This window comes from Eschrichtius robustus, chromosome 9, assembly GCF_028021215.1.
Source record: "Eschrichtius robustus isolate mEscRob2 chromosome 9, mEscRob2.pri, whole genome shotgun sequence".
NCBI classification, from domain to species: domain Eukaryota; kingdom Metazoa; phylum Chordata; class Mammalia; order Artiodactyla; family Eschrichtiidae; genus Eschrichtius; species Eschrichtius robustus.
In genome coordinates this window covers 62,005,930-62,023,487 of record NC_090832.1, presented here as the reverse complement: position 1 = coordinate 62,023,487, position 17,558 = coordinate 62,005,930, and the positions used below count along the sequence as shown (strand labels likewise).

The following is a 17,558-nucleotide window of genomic DNA, read 5'->3' as shown; positions in this document are numbered from 1 at the left end:
AACAACAACACTGTTCGGTACCAGATAATGTGACAGAGAATCTAAACATCAAAAATATTACTGGTAAAAGGTCTTCCCATGGCATTACTAGTTTTGAGTGACACTAGCTCCTGATGAGCAGAATGAATTAGCTACAAAATGTACCCAACAGGTAATTGAATAAATTGAGGTGTTAGCTAGAGGTATTTTGTATTTTCCACTTGATAACTGGAGAATATCAGCCAAAAAAATCAATTTAGGTTTTGGCATAATTAATAATGATCTGTTTTCTCTGGAAGTTCAGTAATTAGAAATTTGGCTCAGCGATTCCTTAATGTCACTACTGGTTTGTGACAGAAAACCATGACACTGGCATTAAGAAGGATGCTTAACTCCTCATTTGATATGGGACAAGGCAGCTATGACAAGTGTTTGTTCTGGAATTGAAGCTTATCTCTCATATCACTAGACTGAAACAGGGAAAATGTCTATTTATCGACAACTGAAGCCCTACACTGATCAAACTGTGCAACACATTCTAAGAGCTCAAAAAATTGTTTTTATTGAACAAATAACTAGTATTCCAAAGCATAGCTTTTGTGAAGCATTGTTTTATTTTCTTAACAAAGAGGCCATATACAATGGTGCCCAAGAGAGAAAGAGTGCCTAAAATCTATTTGCTCCTCTACTAACAGTATATTGGAAAACACGCTTGGGTTGAATTTTTATGGCTATCTAACAAATACGGAGTCTTTTATTTCAGAGAAATAAAAGGCTTTCTTAGTTAAAAAAAACCCTATGCTTTAAATCAATCTTAAGGAGTCATATAGGGAAAAAATTGCCCTCTCTGAACTAGACATTTTACTAGACATTTAATATATATTTTCTTATTAAATCTTCAGTATTTATGTGTCAGCAATATTTATTGAGCCCCTAATATGTGACAGGCATTGTGCTAGCTTGTAGGAATACAATGATGAACAAGACAGACCCAGCTTGGGCAGTAAGAAACCCTTCCATAGTCACACAGTTGGTGAGTTGGTGGCATATTTTTTTCTGTGTAAATACTGTTATATTCTTTGCTTTTCTATTTGTTTTTGATAAATAGCTTCTGTTTATTCTAAACAAACAGATAATCTAATCCTTATAGATGGGGTTTAAAATTTTAAGTACATTCACTTTAGTGACAAATACTTTATGACTCTTAAGGGAATGTTTTATTTATTGACACCAAGTCATTGTCAGTATTTTGGGTTCAAACATGCTTCGACATTTGATCTTCTGGTATAAAACAACACCTAATAAAAAATATAAAACTGCTTATGAAAAATTCTAGAAAATGACACTGCACTTAATGTTTGTAGTCAGTTGTTTGTCATTCTTTTCCCTGTGCCTATCTTGGTGTCCAGGACTTCTAGACAAGTAGGACCGAGGGTCTAAAGTCCAAATACCAAGACCATGGGAATGAAGCACTGAAAGCCAGATGGGCCCCAAGGGAGTGGGTGAGGGGGGGACAGGGCCAGAAAACTTGTGGGTCTGAAAGAGGAAAAAATGATGAACCATTGATTTGAGACTAATGAGAATGTTAGGGAGACCTGAAATAGATCAGGGCATGTTCCTAGCCCAACTGTGGAAGAACACACCTGCAAGAGAAGGGACTTAACATTCTGTGAAATTCCATCTTCCTAGTACTTTAAACCCCAAACTCCTACATAACACAGCTTACTCCAATTTAGAGTTTCATTTCATGGTTACCACGTTGCATAACTCCACATCGGACCCAGGTTTTCAATTCAAAAGTGAAATATGTAATATTTTTACCTATCAAGATTATTCACTTTGCTTAGGTTTGCGTTTCTAAGCATGTTTTACACAGGAATGACCCGCAAGTGACACGAGTGGGCCAGGCCCCGAAATTTAATGGTGGTATTCTGGGGTTGTTGTCTCTGCAGTTTTGATGCTGAATTAGCTGCAACCAAATACTCTTCCTTATTCCTCAGATTCAGGGCTTCCGTCGTCCATCCCTGGAGATTCCTTGTCATTTCTTAAGGTTACCAGAAAGCCGTTTTCGACAGTACCATAAAGTATGCTATCCTAAGGAGGGCCACGACATAGGTCCTGCAAAGGGACCACTAGGAATAGGAGCAATTTGAACTTTACATGTTAGTTGGGTCGAGGGAGGGAAGCAGAGGGCCAGAGCCCGCGGCCACACCAAGTTGGGGCCACGGCGTCTGTTCCCGCAGGTCGCTCTCCAGCCGTGGGAGGCAGTCTGGGAACAGGCGGGCTGGGTCCCAGGATCTCGGTCGTCGCAGGAGGAGCCGCGGCTGAGACTGCAGGCGGTGCAAGCGATCCAGCGGCCAGCAGCGCCACTGTCGGAGAGCAAAAGAGGACCGTTGCGGAGGACGGCGACTTCCGGGGAGAGCGGGCGCGCGCGCTGGCGCGCCGTCGGGAGCGGGACGGGGGAGACCGGCGTGCGCGCCTCCCCGGCGGCGGGGGCCGGGGAGGGACGAACGCGCTCTCCGGCGGAGGGGGCGGGGTGTGCGTGCGCGCTGGCTCGCAGGAGGCGGGAGGGGGCGGAGCCCTTCGCTGTCTGATCCCGCGCGGTTCCGGCGAGGTGCGTTTCCAGGCTGACGCTGTTGCCTAGAGCAGAGCGAGCTGGACGCGCCACCCGCGGGGCTGGCAGCTGCTTTCATTTACTAGGAGACACTGTTTCCCCGTGGGAGAGTCCGGGAGCGCGCAGACATACACACGCTCACTGCCACATACGCTCGCACACACGTTCACGGACACACACATACATACGCGCTAGCGCGCTCGTTCTTCACAGCTGCATCCCCAAACCGGCAGAACGAAGCTACTGCGGTTTCTCTTAACCTCGGCATCGTCGGGCGAAGCAGGGCCATTGTGCATCAGGGAAAGCCCGGTGCCTGCGCTGCCGCCTCGGGTACGTAACCCCGGAGACCGCTCACCCCCTCGGGTAAGCTAGTCTCTCTCTCTCCTCGTAACCTGTTCGGGGTTGGTGCCTGCACACTGGAGGGAGAGGGTGGGAGGCTGCTGGTGAGCCAGTGGGGGCGAGACCGGAGTTGAAATTTCAGGGGCATGCAGCCTCTAGCAGCGTCGTCTAGCGGGAGCAATTACTATTCCCGGTTACTTATTCTACCCAGCCCTGGAGTTGCTCCCCCTTTTCTCCCCTTCCTCGTAGCCCAAGATGTACTTTGCTCCTTGGTTGCCAAGGAGACTTGCTTAAACATCAGCCTTGGGGCGTCTGTTGAAAGAACTGGTTTCTTAAATGATGCTGTTATTTATTTTGATTTTTAAAAGTGAAATGTACACTGAGGACCTTGTGGTGATTTGGCATTCGTTAATCTGTATTCAGGCGACGGTTTCATTCAACTTCAAGAAAAGCGGTAATTGCACTGTACGGAGTGCTTTAAAAAGGATTCGTCAGATGGATTTTTCAACGGATTGAGTCCTGAATCATAAATTACTCCCATTTTGGTGATCTTATAAAGAACGCTGATTCCAATTAAAACCCCTTCTTCCCCTCTCTTTCCATAGTATATTTTGCAGTTCACTCAGGCGTGATTGTCTTAACATTAAAAGCAGAAGATGAATTAATTATGGTTCCCCACACAAGGATGATCTTCTGTTGTAAAATGACCAGAACAGGAATACATACGTGAATTCCTAATGTAAGGAGATAGCTTTCATAGCATACATCTTTGCTAACATTTCTGTATCCACTGCATCACTCTTTGAGTGCAGTTTTTTGCACCTCTGCCCATTTCTGAGAAGATTCTGTTTTCTTTCAAGTCTCTTATTGATTTTTGACGTATATCTGTATGTAGGTAGATATATATATATAAAATGTGTGCCATAGCTTAATACACCAGATTCTAAGCTTTTAGAGCTTATATTAAAATATAGAGAGGAAGGAAGCCCAGCTTTGTAGATCCTGTTGGTTTTTTTCTGATAGATTGGATCCTTTACTGGAGCACTGGTGAGGCCCAAGAGGAGGTCTGTCTCACAGGAACCCCTAAGAACTGAGCTGTCAGTTTCACCTTTAGGCCTCAGGCACCTGGTGGGTGAACTTATCACACAGCACTTGGAGAGATCTGCAGTCCAGTAATTACACTCTGCACTAACTTCATACCTTCATTACAAACAGAAATGGCCTAGTAAAGACCCACTGGCATTCAACAATTCATTTTGTTTTCCTTTGATATTTGTTCCTTTTTTCTACCTTTTATTAAGTGAGGCCAGAAAATATATCAAATTCTTTTTATTTGGATTTTAAACTGTGTCATACAGAGTGTAATTATAGGAGGAAGAAGGGAAGCGATCATAACTGAGGTAGGTGGAGGGGATTTGTGCTGACGGGGGGGCGGGTGCTGTGAAATGAATAAGGATGACAAACATTTTATATTCCAGTTTACAAAGTACTTTCTGTACACTTCTTTTTTAATCCCCATAACAACCTTGTGAGGTCAAGGAAGTATCTTCAGTTTAAAGCGGGGGGACCTAGACTCAGAGCTTGCTCAAGGTCACCGAGCTAGTGAATGGGAAAGCCCTTCTTGGATCCAGGCTCTTTGCCTTTTAAAAAATCCTGTGTTTGCTTGTCCAGTGTGTGCAGGGGTCTGATAGGCAAGGTAAGGGACTGGAGCAGGCCCAGTGGGAAACGCGTGGGAGAGAGGTGGTGTGGATTATGGCTGGAACATGCAAACCACTCTAAAGGGGGCAGCTCCTACTTGCCTGTTGCTGGCTGTTGCCACCGTGGCTTTAAAAGGTTCTCTTTTTTTCAAGAAAAAAAGAAACTTCCAGATTTTTAAATTTGAAGTGTCTTTAATTTAAAAAACTGTAAGGACCACATTAAAAATATATCTGGGCCACAAGTGACCTGGGACCTACCAGTTTGCAATCCATAACTACTGAGGTCTCATTCAATTCTAAACTGTTTTTCTCTAACAGAATACTGATGTAAACAAATACATCCATCATTATGAGAGTGATTGGGAGTTTTCTGATTTTGATATTAAAATCTCTAACAAACATGCTCAACATCCAATAAACAGGTCCAAGTTTGTTCCTGAGGGTTCCTAGGTCTCTTTCTCATATCTCAGAGAAAATGGAAGAGCATGAAGTGCTCCAAAAGAGGAATTTTTGAATCTGGTGAAACAAAAGCATTTATAGTTTAAAACTTTTCATGCTTATAACAATTTATTCTGCACGTAGGACTAAGAAGTATAGGAAAAGTCAGTCGGGTACCTGTCATTGCAGGAAGAGGTAGAAGAGAAAGTTGGTCAGAAAAAAGGAGCATCCTGAACCTTTCAATGAAAAGTTCCTATTAAGGCTTTAGGTAATTAGTTAAAACCTACCACAGAATATTGCAAGGTTCCAAAGGAACAAAAATGTAACTGGAAACTCAAAGGGACATTCGATTCCAGGACCCTGGCAGAGAAAATACTCTTTACTCCTTAAGTAATCTTGTAATGAAGCAAATATTTTTGAGAGGCTGCCACTTTCTCATATGTCTACTAAACTACAAAGATGTCAGTAGACTTCACTGAAGCAGACCTGGTGGTTAGAAAGGAGTGTTATTTTATTTACATCATTTCTTTTGTGGATCCAAATTGGTCTCATTAAAAAAGAAAAAAACCAACACTCGGACAGTCACTTCTAATAGTTCTGTTATTCTAAAATCATCCTCTGGAAGGAGGCTTTAGTGATAAATAAGTAAATTTCAGTTTTCAATTCCTGGAAATGTGTTGCACATCTAATAAAAGAGCCATGAAGATGTTAGTCAATACTAATATAACAAAGTCCTGGCTGGGTGCTGTGGAGATAACATCTCTGCCCTTAAGGATTCAAAGCAAACAAACATATTGCTCCTGGCAGCTTCTACTTTTCCAGCCCCTCCTACATGCAAACTGCTTTCCATATTGTCTTCACAACATCCCTATAAAGTGAGCATGTTATATCCATTTGACAGATGAAGAATCCAAGATTATGTGATGTTAAACTGGACCAGTGAAAGAAAACGTTAAACCTCAGCAACTCTCCTCACTTCATACCCACTCTTCTCTGCCAGTTACCTAATGGAGGTTACAGACATGTATATAATTGTGATTTTGAGGCAGCTGTGTGTTAAATGCTACGACAGAGATACAAAATTCCACAGAAACACAGATACAAGAAAAAATTAAAAAATATTCTGACTGTGGAGGTCAGGTAAATCCTGTGTAGGAGGAGGATTAGTGCTGGACCTCGATGGCTGGGTGTGCTTATAGTAAATGAAGATCCCTTTAGCTGTCGAAAGATGGAAGGTTCTGCCAGACAGTCAGTTGGAATTGTGAGCTGAGAGGATAATGTACATGATCTCTGATATTGATGAGTTCATCATTGTAGCTGAAGGGATGACACAGGCTGTGGGAAGAAATATGGTCTCCAATTTGAGTGCAGCAAGAAGAAGGAACTGGGGATGTAGGGAGGGGATGGAGGAAGACAAGTTGGTGAAGGAGACCAAGAGGGGAGTTGTAGACATAGGGGAGAATCCATTGAGTGTAGTACTGATTCTTCTAAAAGACTGAACATAAGGCAAAGGATGAACCAAGTGTTAAGTTCTCTATACAGAGTCTGGTACACAATAAATACCCATTAACTATTATGGTGTGTCTGTATTCTTAACATCTAACAAATGGCACATAATTTCCTCTCATGTTATCACTTTTCTGTGGAAAGAAAGCGTATATAGATATTTTACATGAATGCAATTAGAGTGGGCAAATACCTGGATTTTTAGAAATGGGAAAGAGATTGTGAAAATTAGATGAGATAAGAACATATCAGTGTAAACATTTTCTTTTCGTAGGGTCACAGGCTTGGAGGTTAGGGAGGCTCTTGCAGATAGAGATTTTAATGTTAGATACACCTTTGATGAAGTCTCATATCTGTGGGATAAGTGAGGAGAAATGTATGCTGTGTGTTTGCTATTTGGAAATCTATACTCACACCCAGAGAGAAGCCTTTAGTAACAGATAAATGTCCTCTGCTCTTGATCCTGATTGGGTCAACTTTTTGTTTCCTGAGTGGAAATATGAAATAAAAAATGTGACAAGTAAGTGGAAGTTAGACTTGGATTCAAGTACTAGATTTGGAATGACTGGGTGGGAGAACTGCCTGTTAGAATCATGGGCACAAGGTAACAGGATGAAATAAAATAGAAAACATGACAGCCAGCTAGAGTCTAGCACTGAGGACATTTGGCATGACAGGAGTTCGCTTTGAAGTTGGAGGGATTTTAATTCCAGTCAAGTACAGTATAAGCCAATGTGATGATTTGCTCTTCACAGATATATTTGGCAAGTAATGGAAAATATTATGAACACGCGATGTTCGGAGCCCTTCTTTCTTATTAAACAGAGCTTTTGATGACAGTGGAGATAGACCTGGTTTTGTCTCTGTGTCAGGCAGTGCCTTACTCCCCGCTTCCTTCCTTCTGTATCTGGTTCCCATTATCTCAGAATTTCTTCCAGTTTGGAGAGTAGAACTTGAGAATTTATCCTAGAACATCTTGCTTTCCCACTTATTGGGAATAAATAGATGAAATTCGTTTTGTTCATCTTTTCCCTGGTTCTGTGATTCTGATAGGGTCCCTCATGCTCATACCCTTCTTGCTGAGATCTTTACCTAAGAGGTGGAAGAAGCGCTCAACTTTCTTCATATTTCTTTTGCTCTTGCCATGTTTCATATGCACATTGTGATGCATTAATGCATTTAATTTAACTTGATTTAGACATACGGTGCTATAAATTTCGATGAGATTTTAAGAAGAACTATGTATAAAAAAATAACAGTTGCAAACCTGACTTGGAGTCAGATTAATTCCACATATGGTGAAAGCACTGAAAGCTGTAAATTGGTCTAAAAGAGTTTTACAAGGTTGGAATTAACTGATAAGATGATTTTTAAATGAAGAAGGAAACTCTTTGGCAGTTTTCGTAGACTCTTGACTTTCTCCTACATGTTTGTTTGAGGTATAATATAGTCTACTTTCCATGCCAGATGAGCTAGTTCCAGTTACTTAGAAGCAGGACTTTTCTATAATCCCCCTACTCCCCAGCACAGCCTGTTTGGCATACAGGATATTGTTCGAATAAGGAGTCCCATCCAAGCTGATCGCTTCAGTGGGAACACAGTCAATGCTAATGGGACAGATGCCAAGAGCAGTGGAGGAGGCATTTTGCAATTTTTTATGACACAAGTTCTGGTGTCTCATTTTAAATCATTACTTAGAAGCCTTATTATTTATGAGTTTTAGTTCTTCCAGTTCTTGCACATTGTATGTGTGTGCAAGGTAGCGTGGCACAGCCTTGGAGCCTGGATTTGAATGCTAAACCTGACACTTCTTGGCTGTGTGATCTTGGTACTGGCTCTGGGATCGAGCTAACATATCTCCCCTCAGTCTCATTTTCCTCATCTGTAAAATGGGAATTCTATTACCTTGATGACAGGGCTATTCTCAGACTAAATAAGATACGCATAGTAAACATCTAGCACAATGCCTGGTGCATAATAAAATCTCCGTACTCTCTGATTCCTTCCCTTTGCCTCCCCTTTCCCTCCTACCTTTGCCTTCCTCAACATGAGGGTAGAATTCACTTAAATTGTATGTCCCATGTAAAATGTCTTAATCTGGTCTGCCAGCCTTAGCGAGGAGCTAGCCTCTTTGTGTAATGCAGCTTTGAGTGAGCAGTGGACTGCTTAGGTGGGCTCTCCTGGGGAGAGGAATGTGTATGTTGGGGTTAATGTCTGTCAGAGGCTCTGGCAAGCCTTCCCCCTCTTTTCTGCAACTCCTGAAGCCACAGGGAAAAGGAGGGAGGGTCAGTTTTCTCCTGTCTAGGCAGCTCACTGGGGCCCTATTATAGGATCTCTTCAGGGGTCCCCATCTGTAAAAAGCACAAAGCTGCCTCTTGTGTCCCCTGTGGATTAATGAAAGCAGCACCTATTACCTGGTGGGTACAGACCTCCTAACCTTTCTGTGAGATCAAGTTCTAGTTGCCAACATCTTTCTATTCAACTAGGGGTTTCCCTTCATGCTGAATTATGTAAATTTTATGAAAAGGTCAAGAGCTCCCCAGGCTCAAAGAAAAAACTCCTCAAATTCACTTTCAAGTCAGATAGGATTAAAGTCTTCCCAAAGAGAATACTTCCCAGTTAAATCTATTTTTTTCTTTTTTCTCTGTGCCACTCTCTGTCCCCTCCCCCGCCCCTGCCAAGCAGGTCCTTATCTTCACAAACGGCAGAGTAATCTTTCTGCTTTTTTGATATCATTTGGTTCTCTGATGACCTAGGAGTGCAGATGAGGCTAGTGTGTTCTGACTTTTTTCAAGATTACCCCCCAGATCGTGGGCTTGGGGTAACCCAGACAGCCGTGGCCGTGGGAACTACTAGCAGCCTACTACACTGTTGACTTTTGTAGTAGTGATAACAAAGAACATTTATAGGAAGGTAGTCTGAGCAGTAAATTTTAGGAGCCTATTTACCATGCTAAGTTCTGTTTTTATCATACAGTGAATTACAAAGCACTTCATTATAGAAAAGACTATTTCTTGTGCTAAATGTGCTCTGGTATGTATGTATGTATGTATGTATTTATTTCAGTGTTTCTTTAAATATGTTGCAATATAATAATTCAGATATATGTTTAGTAGTTGGTAAGTAACATTAGTTTAGATACCTAAAATAAGAAAGGCTTAGGGAATTGCTCATGTTAAATTTGTGATCGTTTGTCAAAGACAGAATATCCTTTACCTATATCTTTACTCTCTGCGAATCCAGAAGAGAATATAGTAAAGTTAAAAAAAAAAAGATTCAGTATATAGTAGATATTAATTATAGTGAGGTTTGAATTCCAGGATGAAAAATATAGTAGCCAAGATGACATCAGTGCCAGATCTTGTGTTTGCATCTAATTCACACAACAGCAAAGTTACAAAGTCATATTACTAAGGAAAAAAAGTCTTTTAATATGAACATATTCTCAACCACTTCCCAAGTGACAGCTGTGGTTATTATTTTGGAACTTTAGATTCATAATTGAGGTAGATATCCAAATGGAAGAGATTTATCTTGATAGAGTCTCTCTTTGACTTGCTTCCTCATCTATTCTGTTTTACATTCCCTGAAAGGAGACTTTTTTTTTAAAGTGCTGTTTTTGTGATAGGCAGTAGTACAGATATAATCCAATAACCCTTCAGCTGCAAAGATTCACTAGTCTTTCTCAGACTGATGTCTTTGAGCTGATATGACTGATTGGTTTTTTGAGAATTCAAAGCCTAAAGAAATATGGAATGAAGGTTTTGGTTTTTTCTTCTATGGAAACATTAATTACCTACAATCTGATTTAATTTGGACACAGCTTATCTTCTTTAGCTTTGGGTCAAAGCTACTTATCATTTCTTGAAGGTATTTAATATCATCTAAAGATAGGGCTTCCGAATTGATCAAATGTCATTTGAGAAACTTGTGCACAGCCCTAAGGCCTTTCTACACAGTATTTAACTTGACTTTTTACTGAAACTCTAATTTGTGAATCTTAGTGTCATCCGTAGGGTTTTATGGTTAAATTTCCTTTTCTGACCTTGTTATCTTTCACAAAGTTGTCAACTTTTGATTTGTGTTTCATGTTGTTCTATCAATATTGCTCTCCAGAAGTCTGTAGTTAATTTATTGTCACTACATATTATCAGTTGCTTTAAAGTGGAATATTGATATATTTGATGTATGTAACTGCTGAAGAGTTTGCAGATGTGGGTGGAGCTCATTGGCCAGCACCTTGTCTCTTTGTGGCTCAGGGTTTGATAAGGGTGGAATTGGGACAGGAGGAGTCAGTTACATGGTTTAGCTATGTATTGCCTTTGTAAATGAGGACATACTTTACCCCTTGTCCTAATGGGGCATGAAATTCCAGACCTCCTCAATATGTGCCTTGATTACTGTATTTTTCTTTTTGGGCACTGTATTCTTGGAGTTCTTCTACTTCCTCTATATTGACCTCTTTTTGGAAAACCATATCCTATGATTGCTTAAGAATTTTGTTGCTATCATTCTTGGCTCATGTGCAAACTTGCAGTGCCTCAATCAGCAGCTATTGGTATTCTGTTCCTTTTCTTTATTCATGTGTTGATTGATGAAGAGACAGAGGCAAGGATGAAAGAGGACCTCTTGCATCTCAACATTAAGTGAGCCCATTAAGTGTGTTGGGCAGTAACCAGCCATAGAGCAAGATATTTAAGAAGCCCACTAGGGGCAGGACAGGAATAAAGATGCAGACGTAGAGAATGGACTTGAGGACACAGGGAGGGGGAAGGGTGAGCTGGGACGAAGTGAGAGAGTGGCATGGACATATGTACACTACCAAATGTAAAATAGGTAGCTAATGGGAAGCAGACCCATAGCACAGGGAGATCAGCTCTGTGTTTTGTGACCACCTAGATGGGTGGGATAGGGAGGGAGGGAGGGAGTTGCAAGAGGGAGGAGATATAGGGATATATGTATATGTATAGCCGATTTACTTTGTTATACAGCAGAAACTAACACACCATTGTAAAGCAATTATACTCCAATAAAGATGTTAAAAACTAAATAAATAAATAAAATAAGAAGCCCAGGTTTCACTGACTCAAGAACTTTTTTAGTTCTCTCTCTTCTTATCTGGAACCTCACGGTTGACCTCAGGGATGGGAGCGGATTGAGTTTCAGGAGAGGATTTTTCTGTATGGTGGCACAGCATCCATCAGTATCTCAGCCAGGAAAGAGGATCCTCCCAGGAACCAGCCACATTTCCCTCTCAGGCCAACTTTCAGGCTTCCTGAGGGCAGTGCCAGTGTTGATAAGGCCGTTTCTTAAGACTGCTCCCACCTGTGGTTGCGTGCGTCCCGGAGCAGAACTGAAAACCCCTCACTGGTTGTATTTCTGTACGTGAGGTGAGCCTGGGGGCCGTGCGTAATGAAGTGGATCGGGAGAGCAAGGGCCCTCGGAGTCAGAGTCCTTGAGTTTCCAGCTCCGCCGCGGGAGCTCTGTGCCCGAGTCTCCTTTATAAACTGGGATAATAGTAAGCATCATGAGAACAAAATTAGATATATTTTTTAAAAGCTCTCTTTATACTAAAAGAGCCCCATTATTGATTTGTTTAGCTGTTCTGGAGCCTTGCTTTAGAAAATCATACATGATCACTGTTCTACAAGTAGGTCCAGCCCAGAGGTTGCAACCAGGCTCTGTAAAGAGATGGTCCTCAGAAGGACCTGGAGTTGTTTTAAAAATATAGATTCCTGGAGTCTATATTTATTGCTTTGGAATCTGTATTGGTACTGAGCCCCTGTGTATTAGAACACCCTTCCCGAGTGATTCTGATGGTGGGTCTAATCCCGGAGCTGCAGGTCAAGAGCACAGTGACCTGCACATACTCTGCTCCTTATTCCTACCTCCCAAGGACCCGCCGTGCCACCTGGATCTGGGCCTCAGTTTTCTTGCCATTCACACTTAACAAAAAAGAGCAAGGTAAATAAGTTCTGAGGTCACCCAACTCTATGGATATTCAGTGGACGTTTAAACATTGCAGGCGATTCTTTACTAAGTGCTCTGGATAAGAGTCATAATGTGTGATTAACATGTTCACTGCTGAAACAGAAGTTAGGATTTTCCACTCAAATTTGTGTACAAGTAGTCAGGTGAATTACTGCAGAGAGCATCTTTATAAATATCCTCATTGCAGTATTACCCAACATTGAAGCAGTTTGATTGATTAAAAAAAATAGACATTTCTGCACAAGATAAAATCAGATGCTTTTTTATACCTTTTTAGATTTAGAGTGTTGATGGTGATTACATGGCATTATATAAGCCAACTGGAGAATATAGTTTCTACCGTGGATAAAGTCCTATGAGTCATTGATTAACAGGTCTATCTGTGGGGAACTGTGGCAGAATAGTATAGATCTTTACAGCAGGATTTCTCTGGGAGCAGAGAAACTGTAATTTTGAGTTGTCGTTTGCTCTTTATTTTAGGGAAGGTTTGGAGGGTGTTTTGCAGGTTTTTAATAGGCTTTTAAACTTAATATTCTGTCCTCAGAAACTGGCTGAAACAGAGTGTGACTATGTGTGTGCATCTTTTATGTCTGAGGGGAATTTCATGACCTTCTTCACTATCATGATCTTAAAGCATCAAAACATTTGAATATCAGGCATATTGAGGAGATATGCAACTCTTAAGCACCAGCATACAGATAAGGAGAAAAAGAAACCTTGCCATTAAACAGCTTATGAAATTATAAGTGGATTTTACAATCTAAGAGAGTTATGCATGGTGAGGATATTGCCTGCTTATAGCTTTAAGAGAAGTCATTTTAAGGCGTGTGAGTATATGAAAGAAGGGCAGGTAACCATACTTATATTTGTTTGTCCGTGTTCGTGTAATCATTATTATGACTATTGTGATGGTTTCTCTGATATTGAGTTAGGTACAAACCAGCTTAATCCCTTTTGCAGGATTATTTTTGAGTTGAAGAAAAAAGGCTTTTGACCTAAAGAACGGGCATTTTAGAACTGGAATTGTTTTGTTGAGTTACCTTTTCCTCCTTGGAAAATCAGATGAGATGGTGTGTTTAGAGCTTTGGCAAATTAGAGTTAGGGTGTACCCTTTCTTCTGCTTTTTGTGTCAAGGATGGGAGCAGGGGGAGAGAGGGAGAGAGAGGGAGGAGGCTGAGGATAACTGTAAAATTGCATTTACCATCAGTTGGTTTTGAGGCTGCAGCTTCATTAGGTGGCTCGCACTTGGCCCGTCTGCCAAAATCATCTCTTTGGCCATCTGTGCCAAATGAGAGGAAGTAATGGCCTTGGGCACAGCTGCGGAGCCTAATGGGTATTTCTAACTCGTGTATTAATGATAAGGATCACATGGAGAAGTCCGGTGGCCAGATGTGCAGAATAAAAAGAGAGAACCCAACACGCACATATAAATTTAGAAGTGCAAGAAAGAAAAATCTGTATTTTACATCGTGAAATGAGAGTAGGTATTATTTAAATCTACAGCTAGGAATTTAACCTTTTCTACCTTCATCTCTTTTAGAGAGCCTTCTTCTAAGGAGAAATAACTCACAAGAGAGATTGACCTTGAATTTTGGCACTTCTTTGTGACACTTCATGAATTTTACTCTAACACTGATATTTTTATAGGAGATGGAGTTCATTAACATAGCCCAACATTCATTGATTGGGCCTTTTCCCAGCTCAGCGGCTCTGGTTAAGAAGAATCACTGAGGGATAAGTGACTGTCATTGGTGTCACTGCTCTTTTCTGTTGGTTCACTTTGGACCAACAGCAGGACCTTTCCAGGCAGGTTAAATCTAATGTCATTAGAAGCATAATTAAGAAGTTATACGAAAATAAGCTGTTCAGCAGTCCTAAGAATAAAAAGAAGGCCAAGAATCAGAATTTCAAATAAATATTTCTACATTTTGCATGGCCAATTCATTTCCCTAAAGTACCCCAACTAATGAATGTGTTGGAAGGAAACCTACCTTAGAGTCAAATTGGCCTTTAGAAGAATGTTACCAAAATTATGTGAAGTGACTTTGGCAGATATAATATAGTTTAGTAGCAAAGTTCCCAGTACGTGCTTTTTAATTTTTTTCCTTCAAACCTGCCTCATCCGGAGCTTCCCCATCTTTCGTTGCTCAGGCCCAGAACCGTGGAGTCATCCTTGCTTCTTTCTCTGACAGCTCGCATCCAAGCAGTCAGGAAATTCTGTTGGTTTTACCTTCAAGATATACCTGGAATCTGACCGTTTCTGACCACCTTCCTGCTCCCACCATTGCCCCAGTCAACAGCAGCTGATGCTTAAACTACTGCAGCAGATTCCCGGCTGGTCTCCTTTGCTTCCCAGAGACTGTTCCCAGTACTGCAGCTGGGGTGATCTTTTTAAAACCTGAGTTAGATCGCCTTACTCTTTTGCTTAAAACTGCGTTAGATTCCATCCCAAGAACCAACACAATCTACACCATCTATCCCCTCCTATCCTCCTCTATCCTTACCTTCTACTGTCCACTGTCCGCTCCTGCCCTGGTCTCACTGGCCTCCTTTTCTACTTTAGAACCTGTGCACGTCGTCCCTGGTCTCCTCTACCTGGACTGCTCCTCCTCCTGGCTGTCCCCAGGCTCCCTCCCTCACCTCCTTTGGGTCTTTGCGCAAATGTCACCTTCTCACTGAGGTCCACTGTGATCACCTATTTAAAATGCAAACTATCCCCCACCCCACCCCACCCCTTCACTCTCAGTTCTCCTTACCCTGTATTACTGTCCCTTCTCCATAGCTCTCATCACTTTTTAAGAACAGCTTTACTAATTTGTGAAGGATGAAACAGGATTGGAGGTTGAAAGCAAGTCCCCCTAAAACCCAGTTCCTCTACTGAGTTTATGATTAACCACTGTATCCAAAACATACCCACGTTTTCTCCTCAACATTGAGGAGTAGCAAAGAAAAGGGAGGAATTGTAATAGAAGCAAGGTGGCACGCAGCTGTTAGCAGACGCACCTGAACGGCCCGTTACCAGGCAACTGTTAGCGCAAGACCACTAGTGCGGTGGTTAGAGGCCCCGCTGGGCCATCGGTCGGCCGAGTGGTGGTTGTCGCGGGCAGAGAGTGCGGTAAGAGGCGGATCGCAGCCTTCTCCCCAGGGTCCTCCAGGCCAGGGGTTACCACGCCCTGGGCCGCACAGCAGGAGGTGAGCAGAAGGGAGCGATTGAAGCTTCATCTGCCGCTCCCCATCGCTTGCATTACCGTCTGAACTCTCCCCCAACCCGGTCCGTGGTAAAAGTGTCTTCTACGAAACTAGTCCCTGGTGCCAAAAACACTGGGGACCGCTGCTGTAGGCCCCCCAGCCTCTGGCTGGCGGGTGAGCTGGGGGGCCTGGGGAGAAGGCCGGGGGCTGTGTCCTGCAGAGTTCCAGAGCCGTTGGCATTGCCACCCACTGACCGGGCCCAGGCCTTGGGGCAACGCGAACCTCTCCCCTGTCCCTGCCTCTGCGACCTAGTGGCAGTAGCAGTCTGCATGTGTTGCAGTCTGCAGGACCCGGCATACCCCCCCACCCCCGTGTTTGGGTGGCCTGAGGAGCCTGAGGGCCAGCTGGATCCTGGGTGCCTTGCTCCCTCAGTGATGACTTCTGGGTAGGGCCTGGGAACCTGACCCTGAAGGCACTGCCAGCTAAGATCTGCCTCTTCATCTGGGCCTGGGCAATGGCGGGAGGACCCAGACTGAGTGCTGGACGAATGCTCACGGACAGGGTAACTGGCCTGAGCAGGGACCCCCTTCTTATGAGGAAGGATCTGGACCTCGGAGGGTGAAAGCTGGGCCTTGGGACCTTGCGCTTTCTTGTCAGAACAGAGAATAACATTTGTTTTGGTGGAGATTTACAGGAACATCATTACCTGACCTCAAGAACAAAGGATCTGAAACCAAAAAGTTTGCAACAACTAACCATGCCCCTCCCTCATCTTTCCTATAAATGGGATTTGCTGAAAGCTTTCGGGGAGTTTGGTCTTTTTAAGGCATGAGCCACTGTCTCCTTGCATGGCCCTGCAATAAACCTTTCTCTGTTCCAAAAAAAAAAAAAAAAGAACAGCTTTACTGAGGGTGAATTTACAGACCATAAATTTCACCCATTGTAAGTGCACAGCTTAATAATTTTTAGTCTATGTATATAGAGTTGTACAGCTATCACCTCAATCCACTTTTAGAACATTTCTATCAACCCCCAAAGTTTATTCCCACTCCCACTCCATCCTAGGTAACCTCTGATCTTCTGTATCAATAAATGTGCCTTTTCTAGACATTTGAATCTTGGTCTTCTCTGACTTGATACCACCAGTGCTCAGGAAGTGTGGGTTAAAGGAGCTGCATGTTTGTGTAAAAGTAAAATATTACCCTATTCGTGCGTGTCTGACCTTACCTGCAGCTAACTAGGCTGTCATCTCAGTGTTCAGTTCCCAGGCCTCTCAGTTTCTCCTTCCCGGCATCTCGCATGCCCTCCTCTCCCCTCTGTTCTCCTGGCTGCTTTTCTGATTCACGTCATCAGCACTGTAGCTTCTTTACTGGGTCTCTCTGTGCCACTTTCTTTTTTCTTCCATCCCTTCCTGTGGACTGCTGCAGACTAATATCTTTAGAAACTTGGCTTTCTTTATCTCACTCTTCTTTCTAAAAACCCCTGTGACTCTAAGACCCGTGGCTAAATTAGTCTCAAAAAGCATTTCCCCACCTGCCTTCTAATTCTTCCCAATGTGAACCATCTCCCTTTCTCAGGCTCTGTAAATAAACAGGCTTTCAGGAGGTACTGAAAGGTTTCTCTACAACCTCTAGTATTATGTATATCTAATTCCTAAGCCTCTTTGTCAAGTAATGCGAGATTTAATAAAACAACAACAACGAAAAAAATCTTTAAAGCTTCTGGGAGTTGGCTATTTAAAGGAATCCAGTAATTTATCTCTCTTATGTTTCCCTATGTTGAGTATTCTCAAAATAACAACACTT

The 17,558-nt window shown here is 42.5% G+C and overlaps 1 protein-coding gene across 4 annotated transcripts in view; it reads left to right on the top strand.

Moving 5' to 3' along the window:
* The first annotated feature begins 2,618 nt into the window (after positions 1-2,618).
* The window catches only part of KLHL32 (kelch like family member 32), a 239,538-nt gene continuing 224,598 nt past the window's right edge, over positions 2,619-17,558 (top strand). For all 4 annotated transcript variants that reach the window (XM_068550927.1, XM_068550925.1, XM_068550930.1 and 1 more), the window contains exon 1: positions 2,619-2,923. The gene's annotated coding sequence lies outside the window, so the exon portion shown is untranslated. The remainder of the gene's footprint in view (positions 2,924-17,558) is intronic.